Source organism: Apis mellifera, linkage group LG11, assembly GCF_003254395.2.
Source record: "Apis mellifera strain DH4 linkage group LG11, Amel_HAv3.1, whole genome shotgun sequence".
NCBI lineage: Eukaryota > Metazoa > Arthropoda > Insecta > Hymenoptera > Apidae > Apis > Apis mellifera.
Window position 1 is genome coordinate 14697039 of NC_037648.1, and position 10097 is coordinate 14707135.

Here is a 10097-nt window from a genome sequence, read left to right on the forward strand (position 1 = left end):
TAATTGTTAATCAACGATGTCGATGCTCGACTAATTAACAACGTAGTTGCCAAACGAGTATTAATAGGAAGTCAATTGTTCGAGAATTTATTTTTTGCGACGATGAGTCGCATTCTCGCCAGTGTCAAGCCGAGCAAATATTTGTTCTTGCTCTTTGAACTGGAGAAAAGTGGCTGTTTAACCCTTGCTTTCTTTTTTATATTTGGCCAAAGCACCAGCGAAATTAAAATTCCACCTCGAGGGAGAAAGGGAACTTGAAACTAAAATACACCATCGTTCTTCTGTTTCCGATCCCTGGGGAAGAGAAACGCGCAAATTAACGCCACTGGTGAAAAGAATAAATATTAAATGCATCATGAAACCTTTGAAATTTGATCAAATTCAAAACAACGAATTTGTGACGAGACGAATAAGACGAGACATCTATGGACAAGAAAATTGTAATATTCTAATTTTGTTAAATTGGAAAAAAAAACTTGATAATGCAAATATATTCATGATTATTTATTTCAAATACCTTATTCTATATACTACAAGAGATATTATAACGTAAAAATGTAAATCTTGTAAATAAAATAGGTTAGAATTAAAATAGAATGAAATAGGTTAGAAAAATAGATCGCTTTTTTCTGAAAAGAAAATGTAATAGTTGTCAAAGATAATGATCGACAATAAAAAAAAAAAGATTACTTACGTAGAAAAGGAAACTGAAATTTTATAAAAGAAAAATTATTTTGTTTGCCAGCGAATCGCTTAATCGTGGCTTTCAGGCCACGTTAATTAGAGTGACGTTTGCCGGAGAAAGTCGCGGCAAGGTGATCCATCGTGGCTACCGTGACAGCAAGCTATACATTATTCTCGCCAGCGATAATCCATTATCAGGGTACCAGAATCGCGATATTCGTTTTCGACCAGACAACCTAGCCAAAGTATAATCGCGAAATTAATCTTAGTCCTCTACCAATGATTTTCTTTTCAAATATAGCTCATTCAATGGTACGATCTTTTCCATTTATGAAAATCATCCTTTACGTATGCCATTTCAACCGTGCAGTATGAAATATCTCATGTAAAGTTTACTTAATGGCGATAGTAATCAAATTTGTCGCCAGATGGCTCTCTAAAGGATTCGATTCATGTGAGTGTGCAGTGCAGTTCTGGCTGCGAAAGATCAAAAGTCGTTTTATATGCTCGACTTGCAATTTCTACTAACGCTCGAATATACTTGCAAAGTATGAATTTCGTAAGAAATATCGTTTCCATTCGTGAAAATCTTTCCTTTTATTTCTATTTCTAATTTACTTATTACAAATATTCGATGAATGTGAAATATTTTCAAAAATTTCTTCCCAAGAAATTACGTTACGATCGGTTCTAAAATATAACATTTCTGGTGATCATTGGCATTAGATGGTGACAAATTTTATTCTAGCGAAAAAAGGTAAAAATCGAAGAGAATAGAATTCTAAGAAAGCATATTCGACATTTTGGATCGTGTAATTGTAATTCCACCAATTTTAATTCTATGCGCAACTTTCTGACTAATTAGATTATGCAAAACAGTTGTTACGCGTCCTCGACGTGTCTGGAAATTTTTAATTCCTCGATCTATACAGCCATCGAAGAAATTTTCTCGTTCAATTAAATAATCATAATTTTGATTTTTTTTTTTTTTAATATTTTAATTTTATATTTAATGGCCGATCTTCTAATTATGATAAAAATTCTTAATTTTATAAAAGTTCAAAATTTTAAATTTTAATTAACCTATGGAATAACTTTTTAAATATCTTAGTTTTAAACAATTGAAGTTCGACTTTAATTTTCTTGAGTAGAATCTCAAAAAATTTTTCTGTTTCTTTCTCAATGTTCTAGAGTCAATCTCAAGAAAAAAAAAATTCGTGATAAAAATATTTCATGAATGTTCATGAAAAAGTGGAAAGTTTCAAACGACTTACCCTTCATACCGAGGACCAACGCCGTTCTCCTGGTCAAAGGGACGATCTTCGATTCTCCAACTAAGATTCTTACACTACGCTCGAGGAACAACTTTCAAACTTCACCGATCACTAGCGATCGTTTCTCGATCGCGACACTGCACACCAACGATTCGTCGATTCAGTTTCAAAAACATAAAACACACTTTCTGAAAAAGAAGAAAAACAATTGGTTAGGTTAGATTAAATTAGATCAATTTAAATATCATTAAGTTATAATTATAAATATTATTTTGTAAAGTATAAAAATCTTAAACTATTAAATGTATAATTAATTATAAATATAAATATAATATCTATATAAATGTAATATCTTATTGGAAGAGAATCAAAAAAAAGAATTTCAATACAATTTCTAAAAAAAACTTGAATGATACAAATATACAATTAAAGAAGCTAATGCCAAATTATTTTGAAATTACATTTAATGATAAAAATTAAAAAACAAACCAATCATTTACTAATTTCATTATATTATTTTATTTTTATTTATTTTTTGTATAAACATATTCGAAAAATATTTGTTTATATATTTTTAAATTTAATCTATTCATTTAAGAGAATAAGAAATATAAATAAATATAAATAAATTCACAAAAAATTAATTTATTTTTTAATTTTTTTTTAATTTTAATTTAATAAATGTATTTATAATTTTTAACTTATATTTGGCCTTTAATTTAATATCGCATTTATCAAACAAAATTGTTTCTAAACTATACATTTTTTTTCTATATAAAAAAAAATTATAGAAATTATACAAATTAAATTTAATCATCGTTACAAATTTTGGTTAATCAAATTTTCAATTTTATTGTTAATAAAATTTTTGAACCTTTATCTCATCATTAGAAACATCTCTGAAACATCACCATTTTGCGAAATAATCTGAATATAAATTAATGGTGGATATAACAATGACAGTATTATGCAATATCTCATGATTCTCGAATCGAATTTTCAAGAAACCAGTACATTAACGTGTCTCGATTTTCCAAATACGCGACCACACATCGGATTTAGAATTTAAACGAGAATTAAATCTTTATGGAATTCACGCGTACCGTCAAGAGACGAATTAATAGAGGCTGCGACAAATTAAAATCGATACTCGTGCTTAATTGGGTTATTACGATTCAACGTTATGGTTGCAAAGTTTATTAAGAATAAAGTCAGCCTCGAGTTATTATTTAATGAAGGTTAGGTTATAATAGGATCATGCATGAAATTAAAAAGCAGTATAATAAAGATGGATAATTACTGGCCTCTAACTGGTGGTTGAAGTTACTTGATATTAAAATTAGAGCACTCGAGGAATAACGAGTAGATGTAGGTGTATGGCGTTGGTTATGATTTAGAATTGTTATAAAAATTAGTCACGCATGAAATATAAAAACTGGAATAATATCATAGACACGAGATTAAAGTTGAATTATGACAGGCAATGAGAAATTAGAATGTTTGAAAAATAACAAAGTTAATTAAAATTCATTCAAAGAAAAATGTAATTAAAATCCTCGAGGGGAATTGGTTAATATTAAAAAAATTAAAAAGAAAAATTAATATGAAAAATTAAAAAAAAAAAATTTTAAAGATAAAATTGAGTTGATTTGATGTGTGAAAATGTTAGGTTAGTTACATGATATTAAAGTTGAAATGGATTAACGCAAGTTGGAGCAGCTATAGGCAGTTGCACGTAGGTCGGTGAAACAGAATTGTTGCGTTTAGGTATTAGAACAGATTAGCACACCGGGGCCACCGGATCTGAACAAAATCCTATTAGATCAATTAATACATAAGCTGTAAGCAAACAATCGTTAAGCTCTCATTCTGGAAAATTATGTAGTTCAAAAATTCAATAATTTACGTCTTATATATTTCGAGTCTAATTTTTTACTTCATAATATACTTTTTAATTCATAAATAAATATTACAATGCATTTTAAAAATATATTATATTAAATAAAAATATATTTTTATATTTTAAATATTATTTTTATGTTTTAAATATTAAATAACATGTATGAGTGTCTAACTACCAACTTGAAAAATAACAAAAAAAAATCTAGTGGAAAAAAAAATTAATTATAAAAAAAAAAATTCGAAAAGACGATACAAGATTGATGTAAATACAAATATAAAAATACGAATATATTTTTTAAAATTATCTTTGTTTAATTACTACATCTACTTGTTTAATTACTTCAGAGTCAAAATTATTGAATAGTTACTTTCGAGTGACTAGTAGAATTCCCTAGTGAAAAATAACAATACAATTTTAAAGTTTGATTCTCAAATATATTCGTATTCTCAATAAAAGATGCTGGATAATCATAATCGAAATCTTATTGTACCTCAAATATAAAAATATTTCTATCTGCACAGTATTCAATTCGATTTAAAAATCAGAGAGTTCCCAAAAGTAATAATTTAATTGTAAAATTTCTCCGCAAAACTGTCACCTTTTTAGCGAACAAGAGAAAGTGTAAAGACGTAATGAAATTCTTCGAGGTGCCAGAAAGAAAAGAAACTCGATAAAGCATCCATAAGAAGTTCGAGGACCAGGGAATAATAAACCAATTTACGATCAATGCTTACATTCCAACAAGAAGAACACGAAAATGAACGTAACTTCCACAACATTTGGAAAAAGAATGTTAACAATTGGAATACTTAATGAAGTTTTTGATTCAACTATTCAAAATTCGTTTCATTTTTTCTTTATTTTTGTAAGAATAAACATTTTAAAATTAATGTTGAAGTTAATAAAAGAATATTAAAATCAAGTTAACAGGTGAGTTTTGAATGAATTTAATAAAAGATAGAATCTTTAAAAAAAATTGTAATTGAAACGTCTTGTAAAATTCCAGCTTGAAAACTAATTTAGATTTCTTGATAATTTTTATGTAATATTAAGATCTACTTCGAGGAGGATAATTAAAGGAACATTAACCTCAATCTTCTTTGAAGCACATTAATTCTTGAAAATTTCTATTTTTATTTAATTTTATCTTATATATCGGAAAAATAATTTTTAAATTTTATTTTTTTGTTGCTTTTTTCATGTGACAATTCTTCTCTGAAAAATCGAAAAATCTGAAACCAATTTTCGACGATTCGTATGGTGAGAAAAACGATAAATTTGACGTCATCGAGCTCTTTTGCCCTACTCTTTGAACATAAATTAATTTTCCATCTGGATTCCCGCTCGTCCAGCGTGCAAATAATCTCGAATAAGGTTAGTAGCCACCGAGGAAACTTTAAAAATCCTGGGAAACAGAGCGGACGAAGTCGAACAACTATACTATTAGGACGATCCAGATTATATCCATCGATTCTTCTCTCTCCCAAGAATATTGCCAACGAAGTATTTGATAGTATGGATTCGTGAAAATCTGTGGAAAATCTGATAGGGAACTCATTTTTTTTATGATCAAACGAAAATCTACGAAGAATAGAAAATTAATAAATTATTTGCAATTTAACAATTTCGAAAAAAGTTAAATATTTAAATCGGAATTTTATTGAAATTTGTATTTTATAATTTTCATCTTCGTAAAGTTTAATTACAAAAAATTTTTATTTCCAAAGATCTTGGAAAGTTCAAGGTTTGATTCCATATTCCACGGTTAGTTTGGAACTTGGATTTAATATAATTGGAGTTCTTGAGTTTCTCTCGATTATTTAAAGTAATTTAACACCTTACGAACTTCACCGTGATTAAATTACCAGAAAGATAACCATCCGAAATTTTACGCGAAATATATATAAAATTATGAGATAAAAATAATCTTCTATTTTTACTATTTAAAATTAACTCGTGATTTTAATCTATTCGATTTTTTTAAAGTTTTAAATGTATTATCATTTATTAACCTAATTATCAATCTAACCTAATCATAAAGGTTAATATATCTTTCTAAACCAAATTTTATACAAAATCAAATTTTTATTAATGTTATTATTATTATTTTATTAAAGAAATGGAAACTTCTTTTATTTTTCAAATATCGATATCTTGTACTTTGGATATTTTATATTTTTATATACGTCATATGCATTAATTTCAAATATAAACAATCTATTAGTTAAAAGTTATTAAGATTATCTTTAGTGTTTTTTAATAATGAATGCAAAATATGTAAAGACAATTTTAAGACTAATTTACATTAAAAATGAATTTAAATTTGATAATATCAATATTTTTCGGACGAGATTAATTTAAGTTTTTCAAATATATAAAAAAAAACATTCTCAATGCTAATTTACATGAGAAAAAAATTTAAATTTAATGATATGGAATTTTTTTAGGAGAGTTAAGAAATCTCTGAGACACCAAAACATTTATATAATAAAAATGAATTACAATTAAAATTAAGATCAAAGAAAAATCTAAATTGTTACTCACCTGCGTAGACCACCAGCAACGAATGCCTAGAATTCTTCCAAAAACCCAACACGTCACAAAATCACACGTCACAACGTCATAATTCACGATCAATCTATCCTCTCAAAAAAATCACTTTTTGAGTCTTTGAATTTCTCATTTTTTTCTTTCTTTTTTTTTTCTTTTTTTTTTTTTTTATTTTTCACCCTTTTGACCTTTTTCCCCCACTGAATTTAACTTAATTATCACCAAAATAAGAACAGGTGATTACACATCGTGGCGAATCTCGAAACAAGGGTATTTTCATGAATCTCTCGACCACTTATCGATCTTGCCACCCTTTAATCCCTCTCGTTTCCACTGGAATGATCGTGTTCTAATTAATTTTCTTTTTTAAGGCTACCTCTTCGATTCGGGGATCGTTAAACACGCGAGTGGGTCAAGGACGCGGAGTGAACTTGCACCCTCGTCGCGCCTAACTAAGGGGAGCAGTAGTTGCAAGGGAGGAAGGTGGAAATGGCCACTTTGATATCGATTGTCGGTTGTTTTCGAACAATTTCCAAGGAGAATGAGATCTGGTAATATAAAAAATTCATATTTTTTTTTTTTTTTTTTATTATGAAAGGAAATTATTTTCGCCTGAATTTGACTAACCAAAATTTTTGATTTCAGGAATTAAATTCTAAACTTGACTAACCAATATTATTCAATTTTTTATTTTTGAATCATAAATATAAAACGTGTCAAATAATGATATGATATAGGTAAATTTAAAAATTTCTTAAAAAGTAGATAACAAATTTTTCATTTTATATTAAGTTAAAAAATATCGCCTCGATTCGACTAATCAAAATTTTTGATTTCAGGAATTAAATTCTAAACTTGACTAACCAATATTATTCAATTTTTTATTTTTGAATCATAAATATAAAATGTGTCAAATAATGATATGATGTAGGTAAATTTAAAAATTTCTTAAAAAGTAGATAACAAATATTTCATTTTATATTAAGTTGAAAAATATCGTGGATAATATAAGAGTTAAAAAAAAACATGAACATGAATTTCAATCTCTCTTCCTGTTACAGAAATGGAGTTGACTTTGAAACATAATCGTTCACATATCCAGAGATATCCTGTTTTCAACGCATCGCTACGTTCATACGATTAGCTTGATTATATCGTATTTACATTAGGGCCAAGATTGGTCTCTAACTAAATTCGCTTCTGAGTTTCTGAAACGTTCCAGTTACAAGTTAAAATTGAAACTCTACCATGCTAAAAATCCTCGTGGAAAGAAGAAACTTCTAGTCCAGGTAATAATTACTTATCGTCGAGGACTTTAAAATCGTCCAATAAGCGAAAGAATTAACTTTTCAATTTACGTAATACGGTTGCACGGTTTTACGTAAGATGGAACGAATACTTCTACGATTCGAAAACGGAAGAAGAATCACGCAAAGTGACCTATCGAACGAAGAGGAAGAAGGGAGAAGAGGGTTAATTTCCGCTCGATCGAAGGGTCGTTGCTCGTCCTCGACCCGTCTTCGAAATAAGGACACGCAAACAAGGACACAGAGCAATCCAGTTTTCTCGTGAATTCGTCCTTGACTTTTCACCTTTCATCTTTTCACCAAATTTTATAAGGTCCTTAGAATTTCCTTTTTACGTAACGTATAATACATGGTACACATTTCTGAAAAGTTACTTCTTTACTGTTTCTATGAACTGTAAGAAGAATTAAAGATCATTGTGAAACCATGAATTATATGGAAATTATGTTTACACAAAAGATACTATCTTTCGATTTGATTTTTTTAAATATATTGTCTAAGTTATCATTTTGAATAGTGTTGTGAAGATTATATATTGATAGTCATTTATTAAAAAAAATATTTTTTCTTTAGGTTAAAACTCAATTTAATAATTAAAATTGTTAAATCGATTAACAGTTAAAGTTTTTATTTAATTATGATTTAAAATAAGATTAATTGATGAAAAACAAAAATTTATTTAATCTCTAATTTCTTAGGTTAGATTAACAACTTTTTGACAAACCATCAACTAAATCTTTCATAACACTATTCAATGTAACATCTTGACGATACATAAGAAAAATCTAAATCAAAGAATGATATCTTTCTGTAAATATTTGTAAATATTTAGTAAATTTTCTGTAATAATTTACTAAATTTCACAATTGTCATATTAAACAAACTTAAATCATTCCAACTTAACGCATCAGTGTACAAGAGAAAAATTTTCATAGAAACCGTGAAACAATATTGTGGATAAAAAAAAAAAGAATGGAAAAGAGAGCATTGGCTGTAAGAAAACACGTTCGTTTAGAGGGTTGTATCGGGGACAGTGGAGTGCTCGAGACCGGTGATTATTGTCAAAGACAAACGGCCGAGGGATCTCGAAGGAATTCTCGCTTCAAAGAACAACCCTCCTTGAGAAATTCTCGAGTGTTCGCTTTTGATCAACGACCACGTCAAGTGGCTGGAGCGCGAAACGAACGCGGGCACGCCGTTTCCGTTCCAAACTTCACTTTCCTCTCCACTTCCTCGCTGGACGAAGCTACGATCGAGTGACTTTTTCATCTTGTAGCTTCCACAGATGACTTTTTCTGACAAACTGGTGTAAACTTTTTTCGTTACGAATTTTTTTTTTCTTCTTTTTCTTTTGGAAGAATTGAAAGAAAGTTGTAGTGGTAGTATTATATATTACAATAACTTTTGTGTCAACTTTCCATCTCTCTTGACTGTGAATTATTCTCTTATTTTTATTTTGATACTTTTTTGAAGGTTAGGTTATATTAATAGAATTACAATGATTTGTAGATAATGGAATTTCATATCAAATTTGAACAATTTTTTCTTTTTATATTTTTTTTTTTTTTGTGAAGAAAATTTTCAATTTTTTTAAAAAATCATAGATTCATATTGATAATGAATTAATAATGATTGATGGTGAAGAAATATTCAGTAGAAAACTTCTGAAGAAATAGGTTTATATTGATAGTAAATTAAATGAAGAAATTCAATGAAAAATTTCTCTTCATTACAAATTTTCCCTCTTTCATTTTGATATTTCTTTTTTCAAAGAATTAAATCTTACTAGTAATAAAATCTCATATTTCTTTTGATAAAATTACTTGTACATTATACTTCTTCGAATTTCTCATTGAAATACAAAAAATAAATTACTCTATTGTTAAAAAAAAAAAAAAACAGAAAAAGGAAACGAAGATTTTTCTTTTTACAGAGAGGCGAAGGAAAAAATTAGGTTAGAAGACCAAAAGAGAAAGTGTAAACGGAGCAAAAAAGTTGGTCAGTCCAGGAAGTAGTCGGTGAAGCTCCAATGCGAGAGCAAAGAAGAAAAAAAAGAAGAAAAGAGAATCGGTGGATGGAAAGGTGAGGAGAAGAGTCGTCTAAAACTCGAGACCAGCCACGAGGCAAAAAGGCAAAGCGCAGTGCGGAAATAATTCCGCGTCCTGCACTCGTGAAGGTCATCTCTGGGACGAGAACACTTGACCCGCTTGCCGTCCAAGGACAAACGCCATTATCCCGATTATTCCATTTCTTCTCGTTTCTAATTAACCTTTGCACTCCATCCACCTATCGATATTTATAGTATATTTTTATTTCCAGGGAAAAAGGAATAGAGAAAGATTTTGGAATTATTTTTTTATGGAAACATCGACGATTTTG

The 10097-nt window shown here is 28.5% G+C and overlaps 1 long non-coding RNA gene and 1 other non-coding gene across 2 annotated transcripts; one reads left to right on the forward strand and one right to left on the reverse strand.

Annotated features, from left to right (window-relative positions):
• Window positions 1–6353: 6353 nt before the first annotated feature.
• Mir3764 (microRNA 3764) lies at window positions 6354–6474 on the reverse strand. Its single transcript, NR_039457.1, is given in 1 exon segment — window positions 6354–6474. It is a non-coding gene; the product is annotated as a microRNA 3764 (primary transcript).
• Window positions 6475–7399: 925 nt separating this feature from the next.
• Window positions 7400–9801, forward strand: LOC102654444. The gene is made up of 2 exons (XR_410728.3): window positions 7400–7700; window positions 9652–9801. It is a non-coding gene; the product is annotated as an uncharacterized LOC102654444 (long non-coding RNA).
• The last annotated feature ends 296 nt before the right edge of the window (window positions 9802–10097 follow it).